The following is a 25,593-nucleotide window of genomic DNA, read 5'->3' as shown; positions in this document are numbered from 1 at the left end:
GTAGACAGGGCCCATAGAGTGGGGCCCAGAAGGGATGAGCCCGGTGCCCGACCGTGTGATGTGTTAGTGGCCCTGCACGATTACGCGCAAAAAGAGAAAATCTTAAGGGCTGCAAGGGGGGCGGATGCCATCAGCTTCAATGGGTCATCGATTCAATTGTTCCAGATTCTGTCGGCTATTACTCTCAACAAGAGGAGGCGTATGCACCTGATAATGCTGGAGCTTCAGAAGAGGGGCTTGAAATACAAGTGGGCATTTCCATTTGGCTTGGTGTTTGAACTGGACAGAAGGCAAAGAAGGGTCACATCAGTGGAGGAGGGTTCGTCCATCCTCGGGATAGGGGTGGGCCAATCCTCAGGTGAATCGCCGGACGGGGGGGAAAGCCAGCCCCAAACGTAAGTGGGAGTGGTCAACACAGGCGCCAAGAAGGAAAGTGAGGAGGAGGAGGGGCCCAGCGGGGGTTCCCCCTGGGGGAGAAGCTCTGAGCCCGGGGGGAGGCATGGAGCGTGTCGCCACATTGAATTCTAGGTTATGTTCTGGCTGGTTTTTGGGGTACCCGGGGAGGGATGTCTAGATGAGGCTGTAGTGGCTGGGGGCAGGGTTGGGGACATGGAGGATTACCTATGGGTCAGGGTTGACCTGCCAATGGGGTCAATGGGGTGGGGAATCGGTAACGATAGTGGGTACACTTTCTATTCTCATGTGCACAGATCCGCTTCCAGGATATTATGTCTGGATGTCTCGTTCTCTGGTAGGTAGGTTCAGGGAGATTGAGGTGGGCACGATTTCGATTTCAGACCATGCCCCGATTATGTTGGAGCTTGCACTGCAGTCTCAGGCGGTGGGGCAATGGAAGTGGAAGTACCCTTCTCAAATTTTTAAGGACGTGGTGCTGCAGGAGGAGCTGCGACAAGAGATGGGTCACTTTTTTCAGAGGAATGATATGGAGGGCATGGGTCCTGGGATAGTATGGGATGATTTTAAAGCTACCATTAGGGGGGCGATTATTGGGATCAAGGCGAGGAGGGATAGGGAATGTAGGAATATAGAAGAAGATCTGGAGGCAAAGTTGAAAGCGGTCATGCAGGAGCTAGCTATTAGACCCTCCACGGAGGCCAGAAGAAGGTATAGGGTGATTAAGAGCCAGTTGGACATGATAGTCTCGGCTAAGGCGGAGAGGGTACTGCTGCACTATGTGAAGGCGAACAGGGCGGATAGGTTGTTGGCAAGAAAGCTGAGGAGCGAGGAGAAAGATTGAACAATACTGAGAATTAATCAAAAGAGAGTTTGCAAGGTATTATGGTATTATGGGGAGATGTATAGATCTGATAGTCCAGCGGAAGGGGATCAGGGGAGGTATCTGGAAGGGTGCCAGCTCGTCGGGGTTGAGGTAGCGGATAGGGAGGAACTTGAGAAGTACCTGACTGTGGAGGAGGTCCACAAAGTTATTGCGGCTCTTCCCCTTGGCAAAGCTCCTGGGCCTGACGGTTTCATGGCAGATTTCTATAAAACGTTCAGGGATGTACTGGCCCTGAGATTGGTTGCTTTATATAATGCCTTTGGGGGAGGGAAAGGGATAACCCCATCTATGGAGGAGGCGAAAGTAGTGTTACTCCCTAAACAGGGTAAAGATCTTACATCGTGCAGGGCATATAGACCGATTGCTTTAATTAATTTGGACGCAAAGATCTTGGCGTCTAGACTCGAACCTCTCCTTCCTTCCCTAGTAGAGCAGGATCAGTCTGGTTTTGCTAAAGGGAGGCAGCCGCAACACCAGAAGGATTGCCCATATTATAGAGAAAGTGAATAAATCTAGAATGGAGGCTATTTTGGTGGCCCTCGATGCTGAGAAAGCGTTTGATAGAGTAGAATGGGGCTTTCTCTTTGCCACTATGCGTAAGATGGGTTTCGGGGAAAAATTCATGGGTAACATAGAGGCAAACTATTGTAGTCCCACACTGCGCCTGATGATTAATGGGGAGGCATCTAATCCAGTGGCTGTATCTAGGGGTACGAAGCAGGGCTGCCTCCTGTTGCCGCTTCTTTTTGCGATATATCTAGAGCCGCACCTGAGTAAAATCAGAATTAATCATGAGATTAAAGGGGTGATGTTTGGGGGGAGGAAGCATAGGGTGGCCGCTTTTGCAGACGATATATTGCTAACCCTGACAAACCCCCGAGAATCCCTGGAAGCAGTCGAGAGAGTTTTTGGGGAGTTTGGCCAAATTGCAGGGCTACAGATTAATAAAAGTAAGTCAGAGGTGCTGTGTTTACAGATAGCCCCTGGGGTGGAGAAGAAGTTAAGGGAGAGCTTTGAATTTGCCTGGGCGAAGGGTAAAATAAGGTATTTGGGGACTGTTATCACGGAAACGATAGAACAAATTTATGAGGCAAATTATCTCCCGCTATTGGGGACAATCAAGGGGTTGCTTTTGAGCTGGGGTCCACTGGCTGTGTCTTGGTTAGGCAGGGTCAATGCCTTAAAGATGGTTATCCTTCCAAAGTTGTTGTATTTATTTATGGCATTACCGGTTAGGGTACCAGCCCCCTTCTTTAGAAAGCTAAGCAAGCTTACTCAGGCCTACATATGGGGGTCGAGGAAGCCTAGAATTCCTAGTAGGCTGATGCAAATGTCCAGAAATAGAGGGGGCTTGGGAGATCCAGATATGGTGAACTATTACCGGGCAGCGCAGTTGAGGATACTACGTGACTGGTTGAAGGATGACAGGGGAAAGGTGTGGAGTGAAGTGGATAGATCGTTGGTAGGACACAGGCTGGAGGGAGTTCTGTGGCTTCCTCAGGAGGACAGGCCCAGGAGGATGTACTGCAGTGCAATTGAGGAGTTGGTGGGTAGGCTATGGGATGAAGCGTTGCGTAGATCAAAAATCACTACCTTTCCCTCACTGCTCACACCCATCTTTGCTAATCCTCAATCCACCCCTGGGCTGGGGACTGACTCCGGGTTTGATGCGTGGCAAGAGGGGGGCTGTAGGTGCCTCAAAGACCTCTACGAAGGAGGGCAGGTGAGGGAGTTCTTTACCTGCAAGAGCACTTTCGGGGTGGGGGAAGAGCACTAGGGAGCTTACCCAATTGGAGAAATATGTGTGTACTAAAGCAGGGGATAGACACCTAGTGGGGGATTTATATATCCCCCACTAGGTGTCTAGCTCAAGGAGGGAGAAGGGGCGGGCAAGAGGGGCTTTATGGCCAATTGGGAAAAAGAAACTGGGCAAGCAATTTCAGTGGAGCAATGGCAAACCCTATGGGCAAGGATTCCAAAGTTGACGAGTTCTTTACAACTCCAAGAAATCTGGGTGAAGTTGATGTACCAATGGCACCTCACCCCCTACAGAGTAGCTAAAATATATTGGTCTGGAAGCACCTTGTGTTGGAGGGGGTGTGGGGAGGAGGATTCCTGGAGACACGTCTGGTGGCTCTGTCCGAAGGTTGCCCCGTTCTGGATCAAGATTCATGAAGCGGTGCATGACATGATGGGCACTGCTATCGTTGGGGGCACAGACACTGGGTTGTTCATGTTGGGCTGGAAGGTACCCTGGACAAGATAGGGACGAAGGCCCAAAGGAAGGTATACGTGATCTTGGTGATGGCAGGGGCTCTGGTAATAGCACAGAAATGGAAGGCAAAGGAGGGACCCACGGAACATGAATGGGTAGGAAGGATTTGGAGGCTAGCAGCGCTGGAGATGGTGACGTACTCACTGAAAGGAGAACATCAGCAGTTTCCTTTGGATTGGGACTTGGTTTTGCAACTTCTTAAAAGAGACTCCAGGGCTGCCTGGTGCCCGCGTAGCATGAAGCTTTTGAGATTGGCGTGATATGGGGTCAGGGACCGGGTGTGGGGGGGGGGGTTTGGAATGGGAGGACTCAGGGTCCTGAGTGGATCCATTCGGTGGAACTTGGACTGCTTGCAGTATGGGTGAGTGGGGGCGAGGGACAGGCAAAGTAAAGACATTACAAAGGACAGAACCTAAGAGAGATGTAGTGATGCACCAAGACCCGTGGGGGTGAGAGGGCAGGGCTTGTTGGGAGGGGTTGGGGGGGATGGAGGGTTACGGTTTCTTTGTTCAGTTGTTGTTATAAATGCCAATAAAAAGTTCTATGAAAAAAAGGCCAATATTTCCATGAGGACCAGTTAATTTAACCAATTGTATATAGGTGTCAAATGAAAGCCATGGCTCAACGGAATAATCAGAAGATAAACTAACCACCACCAAGAGGCCTGAAGATGGTCATCCCTTATCTCCTCTATTAGCAGGTACAAGAGAGATCGTATAGTTGTCCCATATCGGAGATATAGTCAGCCATGTCCCTTGAAAAACCAGAACATCATGGGGTGCTTAAAAATATCAATCGAGCTCTGAAGATGTACATGTCCCCTCGTGTTCCAACTACACAAAGTTAGAGAGCTGGTGTTTTGTATATTTTGTGGATATGAAATAATAGAAGATATTTTAGTGGATTGGTGTGTGTTTGAGGTAGAATCAATTTGGACCCATTTATAGAGGAAATCATGTGTTTCGAACAAATTTTGAGACCTATCTGGATCTTGGGAGATTAAGAAACCCATATCAAACAGCGATAATTTTGGATTCCAGATGGTTTTGGCAACTATCGCTGACAGGATCCACAGTGAAATCCTGGCCCGCTATAAACACAACTAAATCAACATATACCAACATAGTGACACTGAATGGCTTCTTACCTTTCAACCACAGGACATTGTCAATCTAATTATAAAAGAAAAAACTTGAGAGCCCCTGGCCGAGACGGGCTATCCCAATTCACCCTTAGAGGTGATCCGGAAATGTGGGCCCATATTTTATTCTATCTCGTTAAACGTATCATTCATAAGAAACGCGTTCCTTCCACTTAGCAGATGGCCCACATTGTGTCTATACATAAGGAGGGAAACAGGATGCACCTCAATGACTACCAACCAATAGCATTGCAGACGTTCCCAGGAACATTTTTGCATCTATTCTGCTAGGCAAATTGCATGGCTACAATATCTTTAGTTCCTAGAGAGGAACCAATCATGTTTTAGAAAAAAGTTGGGCACCTCCCTGAATGATTTTATCGTCTGCTTGCTTCAAAGACAGGCATTATTGAAGAAGAAACAGCTATATATGGCCTTCATTGATTTAACCATTGCCTCTAGTTAAGGTGAATAGGGGCACATTGTGGTACACATTAAATGCCTGGGGATGTCCAAGACACCTGCATGACATACTAATACACTTACATTCTCAAACGTAGTTCCAAATCAGATTGGACAGGGAAGGCTCTCTAATTGTCCCCATTCAGACTTACTGAGGCCTTTGCCAAGGCTGCGTTATAGCATCAGCTCTTTTAATTTATATATGAAGTAGGGATGTAACGGTATAACGGTATACCGTTAAAGATACCGTGAACCACTCAATTGAACAATAATAACCGTCACTTGTTTATAACGGTATACCGTTTATACCGTTAAGTGTGCTTTTCAATCTGATTTGGAAAGGCTGAAGTAAGCAAGTGCTGCGCAGTCTTGGTCTTGCACTTTTGTTTGTGCCATCTGCCAAGTAGTTTCAGTTGGAGTAGTTTTTAATGCCATTCCATAAACCACACGTGCCTGACACAAAATCAATATGTTAGCAATAGGAAGAATAAATTCAGTGCCAAGAACGAAAGGGTTTACTTTGGGTTGGCTGCTTTGGGGTTTATATATTTATAATGGATAATGTTTGCTAAACATATGACAATGGGGATTTCCCTGGTTCTATCATTGAATTTACATATAATAAGTCACACTGCGAAATTCACTACTCTCTGTGGGTATTACCTGCTGCCCAGTGGTCGAAGTGAGTGGGAGCAGTCGGGAGCGGTGCTCCTCTACTCTTTTAAATTACGTTTTACAGCTCCTATACTTTTATTTTAAAAAGAAACTGTTCCGGAATGGTTTTGTTTAAAAATAAAAGTGTAGGACGACGTTGCAGCTTGCACTTTCAGCGCACTGCACTGAACGTTCCCTTAAACAGCAGGTGCAAGAGTTTGGGGGTTTGTATTGTGTGTGGGCGTGGTCGTGGTGATGGGGTTTGTGGGGAGTGGGTGCAGGCCAGCAGGGAACATATCTCCACTACTGCTTTTTGTACACTTCGACCACTGCTGCTGCCATACCAAAGGGTAACATGTCTGTGATTACTGAACACCTTTTGGCCCGCAAGTAAACTAAAGGCTGTAACGTAAAGAGAGCGTGCGTGTGTGTGTATGTGCGCACAATCGTATACTACCATCAGCCTCCATTGATCTGTGGCATGCAGGTTATAAAGATGGCAACATGTTCATCTTCACCAGTAGCCAGTGGGAGAGCTAAAATCCTAAATGACCACTTAAGAAAAGCTATTCAGTTTGCTTTGCCAGTTGTAGCAGGGCTCCCCCCCATCTCCTCTCCACACGTGTGTTTGTGTTTGGTGGAAGCAAGGGGTGGCATTTCAGTGGAAAGTATTTTGTAAAGCCCAATTCTGGCCCTGGGTGCCAGGTTTTGTTTGTGATGATGAATCTGACAATTTATGAACTTTTAGAAAATATTTTTTAAGATTGGTTAACTCCACCTGCTATACCGCGATAACCATGATATACCGTCATTTGGCAAGAAGGTTATCGTACCGTCATAAAACTAATACCGTGACACCCCTAATATGAAGTATGTTTACTGTGACCTTAACACACAAATACATTTCCCTGCTCATTTGGGTACACTACAATTCCAAAAACTTGCTGATGCAGATGATTTAATTTTGTTAGATCAGACCCTGATTGGGTGCAATGTTCAATTAACACCATTGCTGATTATATAAATGTCGTGTACCTTGAAATGAATCCATGAAAATCAAAATTTGTATTATACACTTTGATTATACATTAAAAAAACACAACCTTTATTTGCAGAAATGGTACCTACATAACACTGAATTGCAGAATGTTGCCTCGTGGAAATATCTTGGTTTTGAAATCAAATAGAAGTATTGTATATAATTGAATTAAAACGAGATGTCTCTCCGAATTGCAGCCTATGCAGCCCAGATGGGTAAATTAAATTAAAAGTATGGGAAATTCTGCTTTTTACCTATTATGCAATTTTATGAAACAAAGGTCAACCCTGCTCTGACGGATGAAGCAGAATTCAAAGACACTACACCTCCTAAGGACAGGGTTGAGGGCAAACTCTGGAGTTGTGTATTGATGTCACCCCAAAGTGTCCCTATTGTCGTAATTAGATCCGAATTGGCTGTTACATCTATCAATGCAATGGTAGAGAGTAGAATTTGACTCTGTATGCCAGGATTTTAACACCTGTGGCTAACTCTCTGTATGTATATTTATTTGGGTTGGTATCACATGGTTCATGCTTGACCCTTAACTCTTGGATCCAGTGTTGTTCCGACATCCTGGCAAGGATACATACAAAAAGACGATCTAATGACTAATCCTTTATCTTCAAGGAAAAAACTGCTGTTGGAGGACTTGATCATAACCTTAGAAAAAAAAGAATTTAAGTCGTTGCCTCACCTATGCTATGATGAAAGGAGAGTAAACCAGTTACCCTGCTATCTAATTCAATCACAGAAAGCCGACTGTAGAGCTTTTTCATGAGGCTCAGGCTCAACCTGCTGCCAACTATCGAGTTAATAGGGGCCAGAAGCAAGTTAGACTCTTTGGCTAGGACATGTCGTTTCTGTAAAAAAGTAAAAAGGTGGAGTCTCTTAAGAACATATTTGTGGAATGTACCAATTTGACACATCTTCGATTTAATATTTCATTTCTGTACGTTTGTTTCCGATGTATGTACCCTCCAGACTCTCCATTTTTGGGAAATAATTTTAAAAGGAAGATATGAAGCTATAAATCCTTAATCGTTGCTTCTACGTTATATACTCAAAGTGTGCTGATTTAAATAGCTGATTATCATGAGTTTTATAGTGGAATTTAATTAACCATTAATTACTAATTCAGGGATTAAGAATACACATCATTTTAATTTGTGATATGTTGTTCTGAGAATTGTATTTCTAAATTGTATTGTTTTATTCATGTTTGTACTGTATTTGTCATATCTACGTTTTGTGATGGTTTTAATAAACCAGAAACAAATAAAATCATTTTTTAAAAAAGTCTTTTTCACTCTATTGAAGGGAAACACCTGGACTTCAGTTCTGTACAGAAAACGGAAAGCTTTACAAAACTGGGGCCAGTTGGGATTTTGTACCTCTGCCTTGAAGGAGGAGGTAGATATAGGTGGATTGTTTCCAAAAGGTCTGCCGAAAATACCACAGCCAGTAATCCCATGGAGTACCACCTATGTTATGTGACGAAACCCTGAATTGGGTGAATGGTAAAATCAATGGCATTTGCCAAATACGGAACATTCTACTGTTACCAGCTAACTCTGAATGACCCAATAAGTCTGTGATACATCTTTCCACCTATACTTTACACAAATACACTCAAACACATTAACCCAGTCATAAACACTGGAACACACACGCACACAGCCCACCCTATTTGAAAACACACATAAATATAATAGGCCACTCTTGCTACTGCTCCATCCCCAGGTCCAAGGCGTATTCCACTTGCAGTTCTCTCTGATTCCGTGAGTTGAAATATGCAGCTGACTAAGAAAATGCAACTTGGGAGCAAAAACAAACTACGTCCCCTCACTGTCTTTCACTCTGGATTACGCAAAAGCAAACCACATAACAACAATTACCGGCAAGACCCCTACCACGGCTTCGTGTCGGGTATGGCAAGGCTGTCTGGCAAATCAAGGTGGTCTACTGTCTAACTGTAAGCCAGGGCAATGGAAGGTGGAGAGGGGCAAGGAATGGGCCTGGTGTGATGGGCAATTAAAGCGTGTGAGTGGCAAGGAATTAGTGACTGAGCAATGTGGTCAAGGGAAGGAGGTGTGTGCAAAGTAAGGGGATATAATTAATAGTTAAATGATGGAGCAAAAGAGGAACAGAGATCTGAAAGTTATCTGTAAGAAACAAGGAGGCAATCAGAATGTGCTGCAAGGAAAGGACAATGAAGGATCATGGGTAAGGAAAATGGGGCAAATGAGATGGAGGTACACATCTGGAACGGTAGGTCAGCAGATTGACTGTGGCTTAGATCTATGTCCAACCTGCAAGCCACTGCACCCAATTGTGGGGCTGGCCTGCCCTCTTTCTTTTTTATGACTGATGCATACTTGCTTTAAAAACATATATTTCAAAGACTACTACTCTTATATGTTTTCATGTTGCTTTATCATGTGACTTGGTGCTTTGAAATTACACACAATAGTACAGACTATGTTTATAATTATAGTAAGTTTTCATTATAATTAAAATCTGAGTCTGTTTCTCAGATGTAATTGCCTCAGGATACAGATGATTAATAGGCTTCCCCCTTGTAGATACAGATGTAGATGGTGCATATTAAAAACCAGATTTATAGCACATTTGTTTAGGCCTTGAACAACAAATTTGCAGAAAGCATTTTTTTGCTTCTAAAGTTGAAGATGGAATAGGAGAAGAAGTAGTTTCTAGTTTCCCCTGATTTCTGAATTGGAAACTCTGTATGCAGGACGAAAGGGCTCAAATCCCCACCTTCTACAATTCATATATTATGTGATCCTGAGTCAATCACTTTTCATCACTGTGCCTTATTTTCCCTAACTATCTATAGAGAACGCCTCACTCATATCGATTTATACCAGAGGCTTTGCTAGGGGGGCCTGAGGGGGCTATAGCCCCAGGTCTTTTGGTTGTAGCCCCAGATAGAAGCTCAAGTGCTACAACCAAAACTCTAGCTAGCCCCGAGTCCCACCATTCCCGACATTAGCTTAGCCCATGATCTTTTCCAGAACTAGAAACACCCGTGATTTATACTCTATAGTGTTACTCTACAAATAATGTATGTTAAGTATACCGGTGAGGGGGCAGGATGGCAAGTGGGGGGGTGAGTACTGTTGTGGGTCAGAAGATGGACATGGGCTCTGGTCTGTCATATTAATTTTCTTTATTAAATGAACAAATTAAAAAACTCCTAACTTTCACTCTAATAAGGGTATTCCCTGCTAACCAAACTAACAAATGTGCTCATCAGTCTTCTGTGATAGTCCAAAAGTAAGATCTGTCCACTGTTCAAAAACGACCCTATGTTGACCTACGACTATATATAATAACATAAAGCGCAGGCGAATTACCTTCTTTTCCTATGAATTGGTTCTTCACTACATTCAGTTCAGTATTGAATCTTTAAGTAGCTCTTAGTAACTACTCTTATCAAGTTCCATAGTTCTGATACTGGATTTGAACATGCTTTACATGTCCTTTCTCTTGGGCGGTTCCTTTTCTCCTTTTTACCTTGTTTTGCCCCTTGGTTCTCTATACTTTTTTTACTAGTCCGTTTCAAAGGTTTCGTTGTATTGAAAGTGTTGGGATGCACCTACAGCATCCCACCAGGCAAAATGGTTCAGGCTGAGTCTTGTTATAGACTCCAAACTCAAAACAATAAAAATGTCAGAGCTGATCCTTCTCATCAACGTTGGCTAGTTACATATTGTTGACGCACTCTGCGCCAGCATCCATCGTGCTTATTAGATGTAACCACATGCAGGGGACCAATGACCCGGGTTATCCAGCAACTTGATGAAACAACCTAATTAGAGCTATTTTGTCTAGGACAGTATACGCGTATGACAAGCATTGTGCTAGCATTTACTGGCCATTCCAGATTTTAGCACACGTAGGAGACATAAAGAAACACAGATACTTGCTGTCCACTGATTGTTTAGAAGAACACAATTAGAACTGGTGAACTACTCATGATCTTCGCCATCCCCTTTTTTAGGCAAACCAGCCAGTTTAGGAGCCTTGGATCACAAAAGGACCCTGCACCACTTGGTACACTGCTTGTTGCCTGCACAAAATTAATCTTGATCAAGACCACTCACTAGTTGGGTAAGTGCTCCATCATGTCCCTCGATATCTTTGTGCAAGAGGGATGGCCATATTGAAAGGGGCCTAATAGTGATGGTCTGTTTGTCTCATTGTAGACTTTGATCGAGGACAAATATTTCCCCGATCGGCACTCACCGTAGGTGGATCGTCATGGTAACGCCATTGGCGTAGCTTTAATTGTTGAACTGACGTGCTAAAAGAATTCAGGCACAGTAAGCGTTCCCCCTGCGGGGGTCTCAGATTTGGCTACATATTGAGCACATTATATTTGTTTTTTAGAACACAGCCACTGGAGAGTTTGTCTGAGTCCAGACTGCAATTCCTCGTCCTGATGAAGGCCATTTAAATTACAGCCAACAGATTAGGCTTAAGGCCGAAACACAGTTGTGCGACTTTTTATACTGCACAGTGCCTGTTACACATGCCGGGTACTCGTTATTTTGTTGTTAAAACCAATACCAATACAATTCCCCCATCTCAACTATAACGGGTTGTACCAAAGAGATACTTGATACTCTGAACATGTACTATGTGTCACTATTATTATGAATTACAGTATATGTTAAATATTGGGAATGTTTTTGGGCTCATTTGTGGTAATCACTTACTTGTACGAAATATGACATGTATTGTCTTTGTCAGAATCTTTATTCAAATCTTCAAAGGAAGATTGAGGAAGAGGCTGTTGCAGTAGTCCAGCCTAGAGAGAACCAGAGCCCTGAAGACAGTGAGTTTCTGGGGAAGGTGGGGAAAGGGAGATTTCTTCTGAGGAGGTGCAGCTGATAGTGGGCCTTCTTGGTAAGGTCTGCGATGTGAGGGGAGAAGGAGAGAGAGGAGTCAAAGATGACACCAAAGTGTTTAGCCCCACACGAGGGTGAGAGGAGGGGACCCATAGAGGGATGGCCAGATTGTAGGAGGGAAGGAGGGAGCTGGGGTCCCAATCCGAAAGATCTCAGTCTTACTGTCATTAAGGCAGAGATAATTGGCAGCACACCAAGAATGAATAGCAGTCAGACAGTCAAGGATGAGAGAGGAGGAAGAGGAGGCAGTGAAGGGAAGCTTAAAGGAGAGTTGTGTGCCATCTGCATAACACTGGGAGTGGGGAGAGAAGGAGGAGATCAGCTGGGTCAGCAGAGCAAGGTAGATGTTGAAGAGCCATGGCGAGAGGATAGAGCCTTGAGGGACACCACAGGTGGAGAGCGTGATAGGGGAGAGAAAAGGGCTTAGTTGAACCTGGGAAGGTTGGTCGGAGATGAATGAGATCAGCCAGTCCAGTGCCAGGCCCGTGTGCCAAGGGTGTCACAGAGCCGATTTGTCAGGGTGGCATGAATGACTGTTTCGACGGCAGAAGAAAAATCAAGAAGGATAAGAATCAAGGGAGAGTTGGAATCGAGATTTGAGAGCAAGACTTCACAGGTGTTCAGAAAAGCAGCTTCAGTGACTATGGCTGCTCTGAAGCCAGAATGGTGGTCATGGAGACAACCAACAGATTCAGTGTGGTGGATCAGTTGGAAGATGACCACCTTCTCCAGGAGTTTGCCCAGTAAGGGGGTAATGGAGATAGGGCAGTAGTTAGCCAGGCAGGAGGGGTCGGCACAGGGCCTTATGAGGAGAGGATGCACAAGGGAGTGCTTGAGGGGTATCGGGAAGGAGCCAGTGGCAAAGGAATGATTAAAGAAGTCGACCAAGGTTGGCGCAAGGGAGGCAATGTTGTCCTTGATAGTTCTGGAGGAGCAGGGAAGCACCTGTTTGGAGGAGCATTTCATAGAGAGGACTTGTCTAGAGACCTCATCAGGGGCAATGGGCGAGAAAGATGAGAGTAGAAAGGAATGGGAGAGGTGAACCAATGGAGGCCTGAGAGCTGGGGAGGGACGAGGAGGGGTGTAGAGGAGAGTTAGGACATAATATCCTAAGTTTTAGTTAAGAAGTGGGAGGCCAGTGAAGTACAGAGGGTCATGGATGGTAGAGGAGACGTGGAGACTGCAGTAGGATTGGCAAGTTCCTTGATGATTTTAAACAGTTTGCCCAGTGTTAGGGAGAATTCTCTTCTAAGGCTAATTTCCCTTACCTATATAGTCCCCCAGCAGCTTTGCTGGATTTGAAGGGTTTCTTTTTTTCTCCTGCTAAGAGTGAGACCCTTTTTTCCCACTCTTAGACAGATTGCTAGTGTGTGTTTTAGGCTATCTTGTGTGCTTATGATCTATGGGGTTTTTCTCACCCTCATAGGAATCATCTTTTTACCTGTGTGGTACACAGCACCCTCCGCGCCGTACCACAGGGGTGTCGTAGCGACCCCCAAACATAGACTCCATACCCTGGGACTGACTACTGTCTCCCAGGGCATGTAAAGTCCCCATTGACTTTACTCCTCAATTCTTATGAACAAAACCAGTACAACCCATCTTACTATGGAGGTACTGGGAAGGGTTAATAGTTTTTCCCTAGTGTTCATTTTCGAGGGGGTACCGTACAGTCCATCTCCCAAAAGTTTCAGGCTGGTGGCAGTGGTTACTACCGTAAATATTCGACCGCTAATATCTCCCTATGGGATATTCCCATTGTTCGAGGCTACCACTTTTACTGACAGCCTCTAACATACCGCCGGCTTATTTTAATATTAACTTTACTCCGGTAGGTTTTTATTGCCAGAACTTTGGTTGTAATTCTTTCTCGTGTCTTTCTCTATAGTCCTAACCCAGGTCGGGGATCCTTTGTTCGTCCTTTTGGCGGGCTTCTGCACAGAAGCCCTCCTCTCGGCGCCACTGAGTCTGGGGTAGACAGGATGTGTGGGAGGGGGAATAGGCACCCTGGACAGGGTTGCCTACGCAACCCAAGTCGCACTCTGCCCTGATAGGCTGGGGGGTTCTCCCGCCAGGAGAGCCACCCCACTGTGTGAGTGACAGCTAGGCTGTGTGAATGGGGGTCTTGCTGCATAAAAACAGGGTCTTGAGGACTGAAGGATAAGACGTTGCAACTGGAACTAAGAAGCCGTAGAGGAGAGAAGCCAAAGACATCTGCAACGACTGAACCACCGGTGAAGCCCTGCTGCAGATCCTCACCACTTTAATCCAACAACTCGAGAAGATATTCAACTGCAAGAGTCTTCTTCCCATGAGCTGGGGGGCCAACCAGTTTGCCAATTGCCTTCCAGGACCTGTCTTGGTCCAATCGCCAGTGCCAAGCACTTGGAGATCAGAGAGCTAGGCACCCGTCCACCCGGACTGCGATTTAAAGGAGCGTACCTTTTATTCATTTGGCAGCAGCGAGGCTGGTTTCATCCCTGGGCAGTGCAGTAACTCGAACCTTCCTCCACAACGAGAGCCTCTCTTCCTCTGCTGGATCTCCCGAACTGCAGGAACTGCCAGGAACAACCGCCACTGCAGGAGCCTCTTCCACTTTTAAGGTACATTGTTACGCCAGGCCTCCCTTTTCGTTGGATTTCGCTAAAGGTGTTTTAAATCCTTTACTACCTACTGGGTTGGCCGCCCCTATCATCTAACATTGTCTTTCACCTTCTGGAACCGCCTTTTCGAAGCATTAAACAAAAACTTGACTGCAGCTCCTAGAACATTTTGCTAATGGGCACTTTGCCCTGTACCACTGACTCTGGCACAGGCCTATTGACTCTGGATAAATCTGTTACAACTGCCTTCTCTAGATTGCTTCTCACCTAGAAATGTGTTGGTGAACCTAATTCTTATAACCACCTTTTCCTTCCCTCTTTATAAACTTGTGAAGTGCCATTTTGCTCGGTTTTCACCTCAGTATTGCACATGCTAAAGTACTGCCTTGCCTAAACTTGTTCACTATCTTATTGGGAAGTGTTGCTGGTGTGTTAAAGAGTATAAAACTGTATAACTTGTCCTTTCCCTCCTTTTGAGAAATTGTTAGAGTGCCATTTCTGCTTGGTTTTCACTGTGCCGCTTTGCTCAGTTTTCACTCTTCTCAAACTTGTCTACAATTTAAATAGGGAGTTGTGTATACTTTTCTTGACTGATTTAACTTGCTTTTATAATAGTGATTTGTGTGTGAACATCAGAGTGTGTAAAATAAATATATATATTCTTTTTAATACAAAGATTTGGTCAGTGTTTCCTTGTTCCATAGTACTGTAGTCCTAATGTGTAACCCTGAATACTGCTCATCTCCCTCTTGAGATAAGTCTGACTGCTTAGCCACAGCTACCAACTCAACTAAATCGTTGTGGTACAGACTAATACCAAAGGGGATTTATTGCATATACCTGTAGTCCTAATCTTCTGTAGTGCTCCCTAAGGGAACTGCACATGATTCTGCCTAGCACCCATGTTGTTAGAGACTCCAGAGATGCAGGTTTGGATATGGGTCCTCTTCTTTGAGCAGATGGAGAGTCTGTACTGCCTTTGGAGCAGGCGGAAGGCCAGTCTGTCAGAGTATGTGCCAGATGCCTACCACTTCCGCTCAGCAACTATGCAATTGCGTTTCAGAGAGGCTAGGTCTGAGTCATTCCGGGAGTTGTGCTTGGAGGCAGGCTTCACACGGATCCTCATGACATGGGCAAGGATGTCCAGGGTGTTGGTGATAGAGAGGTGAAGATTAGCAAAGGCAGATTCAGTGTGGAAGTCTGTAGCAGGAGTGGGAGGATGAATGAAAGTGGCGGCGAAAACAGCAACTGACACTCGCTTCATCCGTCGAAAGAGAGAGGAGACTGGCAGTGCAGGCAGAGGCTTAGCCGTGCGACCAAAGAGATCCAAGTGAGAGGACAGGAGAGCATGATCAGACCAGGAAAGAAGTGTAGTGAGAGGGTTGTAGATGAGGATGTCTGCTGAGACGAGAGCATCCAAGGTATGTCTGGATGAGTGTGTTGGACCGGAGGGAAGAATGGTGAGGGAAAGAAAGTCACAGAGGCTGCAAAATAGTCGAGTCGCCAAATCAGGAGAGTCAAGGTGAATATTGAGGTCTCTGAAGAGGAGAAGCTGGAAGGTGGAAGAAAGAAGAGAAGAGGGGAGGTCAGACAACTCTGAGAGAGAGAGGGAGACTGGGCCAGGGGTCCTGTAGATGGTGGTGAGAGTCAACAAGAGGGGTGGAGAGACACCAAGCCTGGAGATGAGGCATTTGAAAGAAAAGTAGGTCTGAGTTGGAATGAGACAGATATCAGAGGAATGTTTCACAGAAGAGCGAGAGTTGAGGGTAGCTAGGTGCAGCTGGTTGCCACCTGTGAAGGTCTGTCCGAGGAGGGGTACATGGATGTAGTACACCCGTTGTTTTCACACACAACCTTAAGCCAACTGGGAAAGTGCCCTGAAAACTACCTTAGAGTTACTCTAACAAAAGGTGTGTTCCATCCAAGGGGAATGTAATTCAACCAGATATGGCCCATTATTTAAGTCTGAGGTACAGGTTGCCTCTTATGGAACAACGGCTCAGTGAGGATCACAGATATGTTTTGGCAAGGCTTGGTAGATTTCGCCAGCATCCTGGCTCAATTTGCTCCCCCTGCAAACATCATCCATGCCCCATTATGAAAACATCTCACTTGTTCTCCCATCCGCGGAGAGTGCCCCTGGGTGGTAGCGATGAGCGGTATAAATCAACATAGCATAACATAACATCCCCTTAGTATCAGGGTATATTTGCAGGTACCATTGGGTGTCAGCTCTTTTATACCAATGCAAACAGCAGGGCTGTTCCATCCATACACAAACATCAGTAAGAGAAGCAAATAAATAAATGACCCCAACAGAATATAACATGTCCCCTATGCAATCTGACTAGGTATGGGCAAAATATCAACCGTTCACCGTTTAAAATGTATCCGACCCATCTTAATGCCACTCCTGCGATGACTGACAATGATTAAAGGAGCAGCATCTCTGGATCTGTACAGCCATCGGCAAAATGTATTTCAGAGCAAATATCATTTCTAGGTAAGAGTGAATCGGAGTACCTTAAAATTAGCTCATGGTATGTGTATATGTGTAATTAAGGAACCGGTCTCATACTAACTATTGCCAGAGGAAGGCCAATAGGAAGAAGTGAGTCTTGCACAATGTATAAAACTGATGGAGAATTGTGTTTTCTCTTATTCCGTGTTCGTTTTGACAGTGCATGTCCCGAGAAAAGATGAACCAACAAGGCTTTAAAGAGCACAAATCCAACAGAAAAAGCAAATCATGATTCATAACAAAGAAAAATATCAATTGCAATAAAACCAAAATGTATCAAGCTTTCATCAAAATTGCTATTAAACCCCCCTGCACAAGAGTCAAGATACATATTTAATTGTTTAGCTTGACTATAGTTGTGTTTTCAGCCAATGCAAAAGCCAAAGACACCAATATTTGGGAATTGTAATCTCCTCCCTATCATTAGCTAATTAGTAACCGACTCTGGCAAAATCTAAGTATAACTAGGGTGAACACCAGGGGGGCGTTGTATGGAGCTTATGGCGAGTAGAGGCTGACTTGCCGAGCTCTGGCCGAGGCGCCGTTTCTAGATCCTTTTTGCCAGCTAAAATCACACCCTCGACGGTGTAAAACGGCTACGAGGGTAGCAGAAGCGGACCCCAACACGATCCGATCGATCCGCCAAAAAATCGGACCTCCAGGACTGGCGGGACCGCACTCGAACTGATCCCCCCCTTCCCGCTTCCACACAAATCGAAGATGGTGGCCCACCAGTGACTGCGGGCCCCCGGGGAAGCGACGCCATACGGCGCACTGCAGAAAGCACACGCACAGGAGGGAGCCGCAACCACACTGAGCCCCGATCTCCCGTGAGGGTGCACTCAAATACTGGTGCCACCCATCCAAGGCGACCCCTGCCGAGCTACGGGCTGCTGCGGGAGCTGGAAGCCACGATGACCAAGCTCTGCGCATGAACTGAGAGCGGAGGGTGCAGCTCGGAGACGCCGGATACATCCACCCAAGACCCCGTCCCAACACTGCTGGGTAACACCCGACGAGAGAAGCTAGCACAGGAGCCCGGAGTGAGGAGCGACACGAGGAATCGCGCATCAATAAATGAAGCAACGGAGCCAGCCTTCCCTGCCTGCCTCCGAACTACCCAGCTGCGGTGAAGCAGAGACAAGCAACCAAAGGTGAGGAGGACGGCGGGGCCAATGCATTAGCTGCATAGCTGCTGCACCTCCCATATATTCGGGGGCAGTGTCACAGGCCACCATCACAGCGAGTGGCCCCCCGGGAACTGACCAGTGGGTCCCCAGCACCAGTCCCTTCTGGCCACTTAATACAGAGACTTATCAATCTGGGGACCACAAACAGTTTAACAGGGTGCAGGGCGAGGACTCTCTGACACCCAAACAAACAAGCCACTTGCACTGGGGGCTACAACCCTGCCCGCATCCCCAACAAACGGAGGACATTACAATATAGGTCTGGGCCACCGCCCAGCCCGGAATCCACCCAGATCTTCACCGGAGACTTGTATACCCTGCCCCCAAAGTAAGCTGAGCAACACTCCATTAAAGCTTCAGCATGGCCGCCAGGAATAAAGGGAAACCAGTCACCATGGACACATATGTCTCTACCAAAGCGAAAACCCCTGTGCAAACTCGCCTTTCCACCCCGAACCCGAGCAGGCAAGAGAGGGCGAATCCACTGATAACCAATCCTAGGTACTGGAAGCCATTGCATCGCTGCGGACACATATAGACTCCAAGATTGATGAATTCAAATCAGACATCCAACTCATGTGCCAAGATGCCCGAAACCTAACCGAGAGGGTGAAAACCGCTGAGACAATCATAAATGAAACATCAGAGGACACAGTAGCCCTGAAGGCCAAGGTTGTGGACCTCGAGAGAAAAGTGGCTGCGCTGGAGGCACGGTCCGATGAGGCCGAAGGTCGCGCTAGACGGGGCAACGTCAGAATACTGGGAGTACCAGAGGGGAGCGAAGGCCCAAACCCATCGGCCTACATAGAGTCTCTGTTACAACAAGAGATAGGGGCTGGGAAGCTAACGCAAGGATTCGCAGTCAAAAGGGCACACAGGTCCCTCCAAAAGAGGCCCCCACCTGGCTCACACCCTCGCCCCATGATCGCCAAAATACTCAACATCCAAGACAGAGAAGCCATCTTGAGGCACTCCAGAGAAGAGGGACCCATAGAACGCGGCAACGCCAAAATAACTATCTACCCTGATTACACCCAGAAAGTTCAGAGTGAAAGAAACTCATTTGTGCCGGTGAAAGCAAGACTCAGACATTTAAATCTGAAATACATGTTACTTTACCCATCGAGATTGAAGGTCATTTACAAAGGGCAAGCGATATTCCTAGAGAACCCAGCTGCTGCCAACATGTGGCTGGAAGACAACAACCTTGCAGAAGGTAAAGACGCTCCCCAGAAGGAAGACTGAGGCAAACCCTATATCAGAATGTGAGAATCGAAACCACTTATGAACCTCGCTCCTAACGCAGACATAAGGCAACCAGAAACCTAGTAGGTAATCCAATCAACAGTTGGCTACACAGACGCGGCCCTCGCTTGGCCTCCCGCCAGACGCCAGGCTCGACCCCCACGAACAGCCCAGGACAGGCCAGTTGCATGACCGACCCACCTCGTGCCCGATACCCGGATGGGTCCAGACGGCGCGAGAGCGCCTGAGCACCACATGAAAAATGTAGTTGCTAGGCGCACCAGTTCTAGTTATGTTAAGTGTTTTATTAGTTGCACAGTCTTCAAACCACTAATACTTATGAGGCACAGGATATGTCAGAATCAAGAATCGGGACCGAGAGGACCTTGGAAGCCAAATCCAGGACCCCGTAACCCGTGACCGAGACCACACCACTTTCCCGGCGAGGACCAGCTAGATGGACCCAAAACACTAACCCAATGGATTCGTAACTTAAGGTGATGACATGGAACGTGAGGGGGATGGACTCGTACCTAAGAAGAAATCGGATTCAATCCTATCTCCGCAGAAAAAAGATTTCGATTGCGATGTTACAAGAGACCCACCTCACGGAAGAAACCATGTCCAAACTGACAGAAAAATGGGGTGGAATCGGAAGGGGAGCACCTTACTCCAAATAAGCAAGGGGAGTGTTCATGTGGGTGAACCCAAATGTACCCTTTCAACTGCAGGGCCTTGAGACCGACAAGGAAGGCAGGTACATAATAATGTGGGGTACTATCAAACAAGTGGCAGTCTGTCTAGTGAATTCCTACCTCCCACAACAATGAATACCCTCACACCTCAAAACACTGTGCACCAAAATGGTGCACCACAGAGAAGGAACTTTTATCTGGGGAGGGGACTTCAACTACATCATAGATGTCTCCATGGACAGGTCAGAACCGCCCCACCAACCAAGCAACGCTGCAACCCATGCGCTGAATGCCACACTTGTGCACCTTGATCTGGTGGATATCTGGAGGGAACAACACCCCACTGAGAGGAACTATTCCTACTAATCAGCCCCACACAGGATCCACACGAGGATCCACACGAGGATAGACCACCTGTTCATAGACAGAAAACAAGTCTCAATGGCTGGAACCACGGCATATCTAGGCAGGTCGATCTCCGACCACCCACCACTGATTATGCAATGGAAACTCAAGGGGCCTAGACCACCGATCCCTTCGTGGAGAATGCCTACCACAGCTCTCACTGACCCCGAATTCAGAGAGGACCTTGGCGAAAAACTAGAGGAATACATAGACACCAATAAAGGCTCTGTTGCAAGCTGGGGCACGCTTTGGGAAGCCATGAAAGTAGTGACACGAGGCGAAGCGATATCAAAAGCCGGCGGTCTCCAAAGACAACTGAAGGCTGAACTAGAGGAACGGGAAGAGGAGATAACACGCCTAGAAACCAATGCTAACGCCACACCAGAAGCAGAGGCAAAGCTGAGAGAAATCCGAGAGAAGTGCCAATCAGCCTGGGACAGGCTAGCCAAATTTGACTTCGCTACATACATGGCCAGGACACACAAAGAAGCCGATAAGCCAGGCAGACTCCTGGTTTGGCTGTACAGGCGTGAACACCCCAGACACCTCCCAACAGAGAACTTGGATGAAAACGGGGCAATGCACAGGACACAACTAGAAATTAACACAGCGTTTGCTGAGTTCTACTCCAGTTTGTATTCCCATGAGTATTCCAATGAGAAACAAATAACCATAGAGGAAATCAAGGCTACCTTGGAGGAGATAGGTGCCGAACAGAGAGAGTCATTAGAGATGGAGATCACCACCGAAGATGTAACAGAAGCAATTCGATCCCTAGCCACCTGCAAGGCTCCTGGAAGTGACGGCCTCCCGCCTGAATTTTACAAAGCATACGAAACCACTCTCACCCCTATCCTCCACGAGGTTTACCAGGAGGCTTACGAGAATGGGATCTTACCCAACACCATGAGGAGATGATAATAATTCCTATGCTCAAACCGAACAAACCACACAATAAGTGCGACTCTTATCGCCCCCTAGCTATGCTGAACTGCGATAGTAAGATTCTCACTACCATCCTGGCCAGGAGACTCGCACGGGTGGCGGGGTCCCTAATTCACGAGGACCAAAACGACTTCATCCCTGGACGCAACACCACAGCCAATTTAAGAAGGCTCCAACACATCATGGCCGAGACCTACACGAGAGATGAAGACTTGGAAGTGCTCTCACTCGACGCCATCAAGGCCTTTGATTCCATATTCTGGGAGTGGCTCAACAAGGTGCTGAGAGAGTTTGGCTTTGGCGAAGGCTTCGGGAGATGGGTCAGGGTACTATATAATTCTCCTGTAGCTAGAGTGAAGACCGGTGGAATGGTGTCCGAACCCTGGGAGATACAGCGGGGCACCAGGCAAGGGTGTCCACTATCGCCTATGTTATACATCTTAGGCCTAGAGCCAATAGCTATTTACTTCAGGAAACAGTTATTTGATGCGGGCATAAAAATAGGCAATGAACACTCCATAATATCGCTATACGCTGATGATGTTCTCCTATACCTGAAAGACCCCCAGGTTACCGCACATGTCACATTGGATGTCCTCTACAGCTACGCGCAGTACTCTGGGATTAAATTCAGCAGGCTAAAATCCTGCGCATTCACCCTGGCCAGACTGAGGGGCTTGAAGGAGACTGATCTGCCAGATGTTGGGATCAAATGGCAACCCGACATGTTCCGGTACCTGGGAGTCCACATGAGGCACACCCCGACGCTCACACATGAGCATAACACGGAAGCAGTAATAAGAGGCCTCTGCAAATCTATGAATTTCTGGTCAAAGCTACCACTAGCAATAATGGGCAGAGCAGCAATTGTCAAGATGATAGTTCTTCCTCGATTCTTATACTACTTCATAAATATCTGCCACTACATCAGACCACCCTTCTTCAAAAAGTTGGAAACACTAATCAGAGACTTCCTATGGGGACCATCTAGGCACAAACTGTCCTTGTCCATTCTGACGCTACCATGCAAGGAAGGCGGAATACAGCTCCCTGACCTCCAAATGTACTACCTGGCGTCACAACGAGGTGGCTCTCGGATGATCCGACCGCTGAATTGGGACTACTACGACAATCACCTTCCAAGTTATTCCCTAAAGAGACACTCTGGAACCCACTAAAGCAGACACAGGATGTTCCCATGATCACGGAACTAGGCAGGCAGATATGGTCCAGAACATGCTTCGTCAAGCAACTGAAACACCCCAACTCCCCCACTACCCCTCTCCTGGCAGACACATGCAAAACCCAGGTGGATCTCATCACAGCAAGATGGTGGGAAAGCGCTGGAATCTACACATGGGGTGACATGTTCGAAGAGGGCGTATTCAGACAGTTTGAATCACTCCAGAATAACGAGGGGCTCTCGTGTGGCCAGTTTCTGTGGTACCACCGGATCAAACAAATCGCCAAGAAGAACTGGTGCAGTTGGCCGCAGGAGCCTACCCCGGACTACCTATTACACGAGATGCACGACCTCACAGATGGCTGGAAACCAGTTTCTCGACTCTACAGTCGGCTGATGGACAAGCCCAACCCTAAAAGTGCGACACTGAAGGAGAAGTGGGAAACAGATCTGGAAACCACAATGACAGATAAGGAATGGGAAAGAGTACTACTCTACCCCAAGGAGGTCTCGAGAAACGCCAGATTCAGACAGATACAATTGAATGTCTTATATAGGATGTACATGACCCCACACAGGGTCGCCAGTTTCAATAGACAGACATCGCCAAAATGTCCATGGTGTGGAAACGACAAAGCAGACCTGATCCACATGTTCTGGACTTGCACCAAGACGATGACATTGTGGTTCAGGGTAAAACAGACCTGCACAGACGCTGGAATAACCAGATATGAATGGACCCCAAAAGAATGTTTACTAGGCGCTCACCCCAGAGCGAGCAAATATAAGCACGTGGTCAAGTTGATGAATATTGCATGCATACTTGCTAAAAGAACCATAGCCATGGCATGGAAGACACCAGGGGGCCCGAAGTATGAACGCTGGATCAAGGAACTGGAAAGATGGACTGAAGCTTAAACCAGAGCCTGGCAAGACGGAGTCAACACAGGTGGAGATAGTAAGAATGACACTCTCGATTCTTGGAAGGCCCTTCTGAGCGACATCCACTTCGCCGCAGATCACAAGCCCCCCTGAGGAAATCACCCTAACTAACACAGCTGAACTCAAGAGCCACCCAAACAATGGGAGCTCCCCGACATGAGTCCCCTCCAATAACCAAGCTGTTACCCCACTGTATCCCTAGCCCTAATCGAGTCCTGAGAACATTACCGTGCAATACGAAGACTGTTGTTGTTATACCGTTCGTTACGTTTTTTATTTGTTAACTGTTAATACCTGTATGCATTTGACTAAATGCCAATAAAATCTGTTACACTAGGGTGAACACCAGAGATGCATAAGTTATAGGCGACAAATCAGGCTGTTGGGGAAATGGGGAAGCTCTTCTTTAGGTTTAAAGTAGCACACTCAAGTAGCAACATGCAAGGCATTGAAATCATTCAATACCAATATGGACTAAGCCACAGGGTGGGACGTTCCCCTGGCACCGTAACCACAGTCATCAGTCTACAGGACAAGGGTGCTAACAATTTCTGGTAGTATAATTAGCGTAAATGAGAGTGGTGCAAAAGAAAAGGGGAAGAGGGTGGGGAAAGGGTAACTCTTGCTCCTCCAAGAGCCATACCTGCTTTGCAACTTGAAGAGGGACGAGATTGACTGGTCCACGTTAGGTTATGTGATAAAGTGGTGTGCCTTATTTGGGAGTAGGCTATCATATTGAAGTGACACGTAGCAACCTATAATGAGAAGAAATACACTCTGTTACCTATTCAGGCTGTGGTCAGTCGACTGCACAAAAAGACAAATGGAAATATATAAGGTAGGTAGGGAGAGAAGGAACCAGATGTCTGACCTGTGTACAGTGATGGTTTGACAAATTCTCTTCTACTTACTCTCCTAGTCCGTGAACAGCCAAAACAGCTACATTCAGACAGGAAAGGTGGGAGGAACTACGGGCGCTATGAAATGAGGGGGACTTTTGTACTGTGGCTCCTCTGGGAGCAACGCCCTGTACTGGGCTTCCTGTAAGTAGCTTTTAAGGCCTGCTAGGAAATCTATGTAGATGGTTGTGGTGGTGCGAGAGGCAGGATTCCTCTAGGGTTGAGGCTGGACTCTTCTGGGAGTTAATCAGTGTCTACAATTCTCAACCGGATTGGCAATTGCTTTCTCTTTGTTAAAGAGGGCAGCTTGGGGATTTTAGGTTCAACAGGGTTGAAAAGTCTGCTTATCAGCTTACTGTTGCAGGTCTACTTTGGACATTAGAGCCCTTTCCAGGAACTAAGTGTTACTATGGTGTGTTATTTATTTATTTGATGTTTTGTGGAGGGCTAACTGTCACTTTCTGGCTACTTAAAATCACGTCCCAGTCTTGCAAAAGACAACATGACACTTTAAATCCCAAAAAGGCAATACATCCCCATAGCCATCCGTTTTAAGTTTCGGATGGCCTTAAGACTATCCTATTGCAAAACGAATCCAGGATTAAAGCTCTGTGTTATGCCCGTTAGATAGATCATTATGTTAAACACTCACCACCATCAGACATCTGTGCTTTGCCTACAGGACAAGTCCGGCGGTAACCCTGCCGGTGCTGCTGGTGGGTTGACGCCGAACTTGCAATATTTACCGGCGCCTGGCTTGCCGGAATCACTGGGGGATTACGACCCTGGCGATCTGGGAAGTCAGGCGCCGGTAAACTGTTAACCCTCATTCCCATTTGAGTCGCATAGGACTCAATGGGAATCGGGATGACGGAAGCACCAGCACCGTTAATAACGGTGCCAGTGCTTCCGTGATAGTGTGCGGGCGGGTGCTGATCCGCCCGCCAGGTCTGACCCTGACGGGCGGGACTACACCCGCCTGTAAACTCGTAGTGCGCTGGTCCAGTAATAACAGTGCTGGTAGGCTTACCGGCACCGTTCTTACCGGACTGGTACACTTGTAATGAGGCCCATAGTTTTGAATGTTGGCAGGGCTCAAACTTCATCCCTCCAAAGTAGCTAAATGTAGTGAGAGTAAAAAGGGTAATAACATTATCACA

At 46.7% G+C, this 25,593-nt stretch overlaps 1 protein-coding gene across 4 annotated transcripts in view; it reads right to left on the bottom strand.

Moving 5' to 3' along the window:
• The window catches only part of SVOP (SV2 related protein), a 750,499-nt gene that overhangs the window by 641,195 nt on the left and 83,711 nt on the right, over positions 1-25,593 (bottom strand). The window lies entirely within an intron of this gene.

This window comes from Ambystoma mexicanum, chromosome 10, assembly GCF_040938575.1.
Source record: "Ambystoma mexicanum isolate Mex_15411 chromosome 10, UKY_AmexF1_1, whole genome shotgun sequence".
NCBI lineage: Eukaryota > Metazoa > Chordata > Amphibia > Caudata > Ambystomatidae > Ambystoma > Ambystoma mexicanum.
This window is presented reverse-complemented; position numbering and strand designations above follow the sequence as displayed.